At 47.8% G+C, this 5,696-nt stretch overlaps 1 long non-coding RNA gene across 1 annotated transcript in view; it reads right to left on the bottom strand.

Annotated features, from left to right (window-relative positions):
• Positions 1-4,116: 4,116 nt before the first annotated feature.
• The window catches only part of LOC117285700, a 12,348-nt gene continuing 10,768 nt past the window's right edge, over positions 4,117-5,696 (bottom strand). Inside the window, exon 3 of the long non-coding RNA XR_004516776.1 lies at positions 4,117-4,151. This is a non-coding gene — a long non-coding RNA (uncharacterized LOC117285700). The remainder of the gene's footprint in view (positions 4,152-5,696) is intronic.

The raw sequence follows: 5,696 nt of genomic DNA, 5'->3' as shown, positions 1-5,696 counted from the left end.
CGCTGGTCACGCTCCCCGCCTGTCCGCGGGCACGCGCCGAAACCCGGACTGGGGGAGACGCGGGGCGTAGCTGCGGCGCCTCCTGGCGGACGAGCTAGTCCGTGGGAGGCCTCCAGGGGCTCAGCCCCTCCAGCTAGTCTCTGTGGCTCAAAGTCACTTGCCTGACCTTCAAGCGGACAAATGTGTCAGTCCATTCATCAGTCACCCGGTCATCACTTTCCTTCGTGTCCACTGGAAAGTCTGATTCTCCCAGTAGGTCCCCTCCCAAGAGAACCCTAAACCACTACCAATCAAGGGCTGAAGCTTTGGAGGACTTTTCCTGGGGTGGCCCTCTGGACCGTGCAGATCACAGCCCAGCCTCTGAGCCCCGATCCAATACTTTTGACGTTACATATCTGTCAGTCTTCACACATCCACTCTCCCTAGAATCTCTGCCAAGATTCTACCTGGGGTAGAAGGATCCCCACATTAGATATCAAAGGGAAAACTGCAGGAAAGTCACACACAGGACACTCAGAAAATGCATGATAATAACAGCTTTGTGTGTGTGTGTACCAGGATCAAACTTGGGACCTTGGCTTGTGAGCAGGCAGCGGCACCACTGAGCTAAATCCCTGGCCCAACAGCTATTTCTTGAGCGTCTAAATAGACGAATACTATATACCTATTATCCAAATTAATTCTCATTGAGGTAGTTATTAATTGTCCAACAGTCCTTCCTCACACTTTAGGATGAGTGATGGTAGTTTGCCAATTTTACATTAAAATGCTCCGCAGATACAGCTTAAATCTCTCCCTGTCCCTCAAGAATCCAACTACCAAGTCCCTCTGTGTTGGGCCAGGCCCTCCAGAAAACACATGCTGAGCTAAAGTTAGGGGCAACACCTGTGAAAGAGAAAGGGAAGTAAGTAGGATCAGACAAAGGGACCGACGTCTGACAAAGGCAGCATTCCAAAGCACTTGGCAGCCTGAAACAGGAAGATCGCCTCAAATTTGAAACCAGCCTGGGCTATACAGCAAGACCGTCTCCAAACAAAAAAGTCTATCATCATTATTTTGGGGGTTTCAACATAAAACCGTAAAACCAAATTCTCAAAGAAACATTTCCTGACTCCTGTTACTGAGATTATTTTTAGCACCTAGAAGCACTCATCATGATTATAGCTAAGTAAGCATAGTGGCCATGTCTATAATCCCAGCACTCAGGAGGCTGAGGCAGGAGGATTGCTGCAAGTTCAAGGCCAACCTGGGCTAAATAGTAAGACCCTCCTCAAATCAAAGCAAAACAAAAATGGTTATAACTGAGTAATTTTTATGTACTTGCTGTTTGCATCTGCCTCCTGCTCGACTCTAGACTTTAGAAAGATGGAGACCATCTTTGTTTGCTGGCCTATCCTTGGCACAGGGCACTGTACACAGTAGGTGCTCAGTAAAAACACAGTGTGAATAACTTTATGTGTGTGTGGTTTTGGGGATTAAACTCAGAGCCATTGTACTAAGCTACACTCCCACGAGACAATGTCTCATTAAACTGTTAAACTGCCCAGGCTAGGCTTGAACTTTCGATCCTCCTGTCTCAAAAAAATGTAAAGAGGGTTGTGGATGTAGCTCAGTGTGAAGGCCCTGGGTTCAAGCTCTGATACCATTTACAAAATTCAAAAAGTAAGTGGAGTTATACAGTCTGAACTCTTTTGGAGAAGGAGGGGCTGGAGGAGTCTGGCTTTTGTTTCTGTGCAATGGAGATTGAACCCAGGGCATTCACATGCTCAGTTGTGCTCTACCACTGAGCTACATCCCCAGCTACCCCCCCCCCACCAACAGGGTCTCACTGTGCAGTCCAGGTTGGCCTTGAACTCACTATAGACCTACCTGGGCTAGCCTTGAACTCATGGTAATACTCCCGCCTCAGCCTCCTGAGTGCTGGGATTATAGGCGTGCACCTCTCCCACTTCCACTCTCTGTTTTTCTCTCTCTCTCTCTTTCTCTTTCTTTCTGTACTAAGGATTGAACCTAGGAAGAATTAGCTCCATTTCTGTCCCCTTCCCCACCTTTGTTTTTTTCTTGAGACCGGGTCTCACTATGCACCTCAGGCTGTCCTCGTCAAAATCACAATGTAGCCCCCAGACTGATTTCAAACTCCTGGTGATCCTCCTGCCTCAGTCTGCCCGGTGCTGGGATTACAGCTGTATGCCAGCACACTAGGCCCACCAGCCCTGTTTAAAATTTGTATTTTGAAGAGCTGGAAGTGTGGCCCCATGAGAACACTCGCCTAGCATGTTTGAAGCCCTGAGTTCAGTACCCAGTGCCACTAAAAAAATAAAAGAAAACTCTGAGGCAAGACTTCACTAAGATTCCCAGGCTAGCCTTGAACTTGTGATCCTTCTGCTTCAGCCTGAGTATCTGGGATTGCGGGCGTGGGCCACCACATCCTGCTGAGGTCTAGCTTCTTTGGCTCAGTGTAATGTTAGTGAGACTCATCCACGGTGTGTGTGTGTATCAGCTGTTCTCCCTTTTCGCTAAGGAGGAGGACTCCACTGTATGGAGGAGCCAGCATTTGCTGCTCTGATATCCTGGTGACGGACATAAAGGTTGTTTCCCAATTTGGGCCGCAATGAATACAGCTGCTGTGAACATTTGCATAGAAGTCTCTGTGAAGACATATGGTTTCATTTCTCTTGGGTAAATACCTAAGAGAAGAACAACTGAGTTGCAAAGTAACATTCAAAAAATGTAAATTCAGACTCCTCCGTCCCCAGTTTAACCACTGGTTTCCTGTTGCACTTGGAATAAAATACAAACTCTTCACAAGGTCTCCAGGGCTGGGCCTCGAATACGGTCTTCTCCACACTCCCCGAGTTCTCTGTGCTCCTTTAAAGTTTAGAGTCCCCCTTCCTGGAATGTTCTTCGCAGATCTTGGCTTGGCCGAATCAGAATCATCTCTGTGGGTTCTGGACGTTTCATCTAAAGTCTCCCTGACGCTTGGGTGGTGTTGCAGATCTGTAATCCCAGCACTCTGGGAAGATTTCAGGTTAGAGCCCAGCTTGGGCAATTTAGCAATTTAGTAAAACTTCATCTAGAAATTAAGAAATGAAAGGTCTGGGGGGCCAGGATTTAGTTCAGTGGCACCATGCCTGTCCCACAAGGTCCTGAGTTCAATCCCCAGTACTGAAAAAAGAAAAGAGAAGGACAGGAAAGGAAATTAGAAGGCTGGGGATATAGCTCAGTGGGAAAACCTTGGGTTCAATCCTTAGTAGAGAGAGAAAGGCAAAAGAAAGAGAGAGAGAGGGAAAGGAAGGAAGGAAGGAACAGAAAAGAGCAGAGAGTGCCAGAGACATAGCTCGGCGGCAGAGCACATTCTTAGCATGCACAAGGCCCTGGGCTCCATACGTAGCACACACACAAGAAAAGTGACTGAGACCTGGAAACTGTTTTCTGGAAAAGCGCTAATGCTGACCTGGTTTTTGAAGAAAGCGACTGCACGAAGACCATTCCGAAAGGAAGGGCTGCTGTTCAGAAAGGTGTGCTGAGGGCCCCAGAACGGGAGCGGAGCAGGAGAGTCAAGATTGAAAATTTATTTCAAAGAGGAGTCATGTGGCCCAGAGGGTGGAACCTAGCAGGAACTGCAGACCTCAGAGGCTACCTCTAGAGTTCAGCAATCCTAAGACAGACGTGGGTTCAGATCCTGCCTCTGCCAGCTGCCAACCATGCAGTCTTGGGCCTGACACTTTATTCATCAGAGCCCCGGTTTTCTTATCCAGAAAATGGGAGCGGGGTAGGCCTGTGGCCTGGAGCAAGTGGCTGGAAGCACTTGGAACTTCAGTTGCCTGAACAGCAAAGTCTGTATAATAAAATGCACACTTTCCATGCTTGTGTGGATTCAACAACAGCTGAAAATGGCTGAGAAACTGTAACCTATAATTATCAAAGAAGCAGAGGGCCAGGGATTTAGCTCAGTGGTGCCGCCGCCTGCCTCGCAAGTCCCAAGGACCCAAGTTCAATCCCCGGCACCCCTCCCCAAAGAAGCAGAGTATAGTGGTGCACACCTGTAGTTCCAGCACTAGTGAGGCTGAGGCAGGAGGATCGCTGGGAGTTTGAATCTAGCCTGGGCTACACGGTGAGTTGAAGGCCAGCCTGGACAACAAAATGAGACCCTGTCTCAAAAAACAAAAAACAAACAAAAAGTCATCAAAGAATCCAAGAGGGACTTTGAGGCTAGAAGAGAAAGGGACAAGTTTGGAGATTTATCCAGGCACCAAAGGGGTGCAGAATCAAGGTTGTGATTAGTAGTAATTATTATTACATAAAATTGTTTACTATTTAAAACATTTACTAACATATGGGAAGCTAAATATTAGGTCTTGGTCGGGGATGGGACTTGAACCCAGGCCCCACGGAGCTTCATTTTGAGACAGGCTCTCCCTAAGGCTGTCCTCAAACTTGCTATTCTCCTCCTGCCTCAGGCTCCCAAATACCTAGGATTGCAGGTATGTGTAGCCATGCCAGTTTGCCTTTTACATTATTACCTGATAGAATCCTGTGAAAATCCACTGGAGGTTTTACACCTACTTTACTGGCTGGGGAATTGAGGCTTATAAACAAAATCACTTGCACATGGCCATAGCTAGGAAGTAGACATGTCCTGACAGGGACCCAGGACCATCTGACTGCAGGCTGTCTCATGGGGTTTGTTCCACAGTCCCTTGGCAATGCGGGCTGCTGGTGATTTAGACACATCCCTTGGGAAAGGCTTGACTGTCTCCGAATTTGAGGGAGGGCACAACCCTAGTCACTGTCCTACTTAAAGTCTTTGTAACGTCTGCAAGTCATGATGCCGCATGCCTGTAATCCTAGCACTCGGGAGGCTGAGGCAGAAGCATCGCTGAGAATTTAGAGCCAGCCTGGACTACATAGTGAGACCCTGTCTCAAATAAACAAAAATCTATGAAAATCTCAAAAAAAAATCAACAGCGTATCCCCAATGACTTTCCACCTCTGACCTCTTTACAGGACCCTGTACCACATGTCTTGTGTACTTTTTCCACAGAGAATGATTCCCCCTGCACCTTGCTGGGGTTTGGACACAGGCCCCTGCACATGAGAGTGCATACTATGCTACCGAGCTGCAGCCCCAGCTGAGAATAACTCAGCTCCTCCAGGCCCCTGCAGGAGCTGAACCACTGCTAAGATCCCTCCTACACTCTCTGTCCTGGTTATCTCCTGCCCTCCATTTTGGAGCGTGCCCACTGCCTCCTCCAGGAAGCCTTCCCTGACTGCCACCCTGGCTTGCAGAGTGAATTCCACAACCACCGAAGCACTTCACTGTGCCCCAGGCACTCCCCGGAGCCCTCCTCCTGTGGCATCTTGTTTAATACCACAAACACTCTGGCAGTGGGTCTCAGCTTGAAGGTACACTGGAATCACCTGGGCAGCTTTGAATTGTATTTTTTTTTCCCCCATATCCAATCAGCAGACTTTCTGATTTAATTGGTCTGGAATATATTTTGTGAATCCATTTTTTGTCTGTCTGTTTGTTTTTTGAGACAGGGTCTCACCATGTAGTCCAAACTGGCCTCAAACTCATGGCAATCCTCCTGCCTCAGCCTCCTGGGTGCTGGGATTATAGGTATGACCCATGACACTCAGCCTAGGAACCTAGGATTAATATCATATATATAAATAAATTATATATATATATA

This window comes from Fukomys damarensis, unplaced genomic scaffold (assembly GCF_012274545.1).
Source record: "Fukomys damarensis isolate Sample0158 unplaced genomic scaffold, DMR_v1.0_HiC HiC_scaffold_12, whole genome shotgun sequence".
NCBI lineage: Eukaryota > Metazoa > Chordata > Mammalia > Rodentia > Bathyergidae > Fukomys > Fukomys damarensis.
This window is presented reverse-complemented; position numbering and strand designations above follow the sequence as displayed.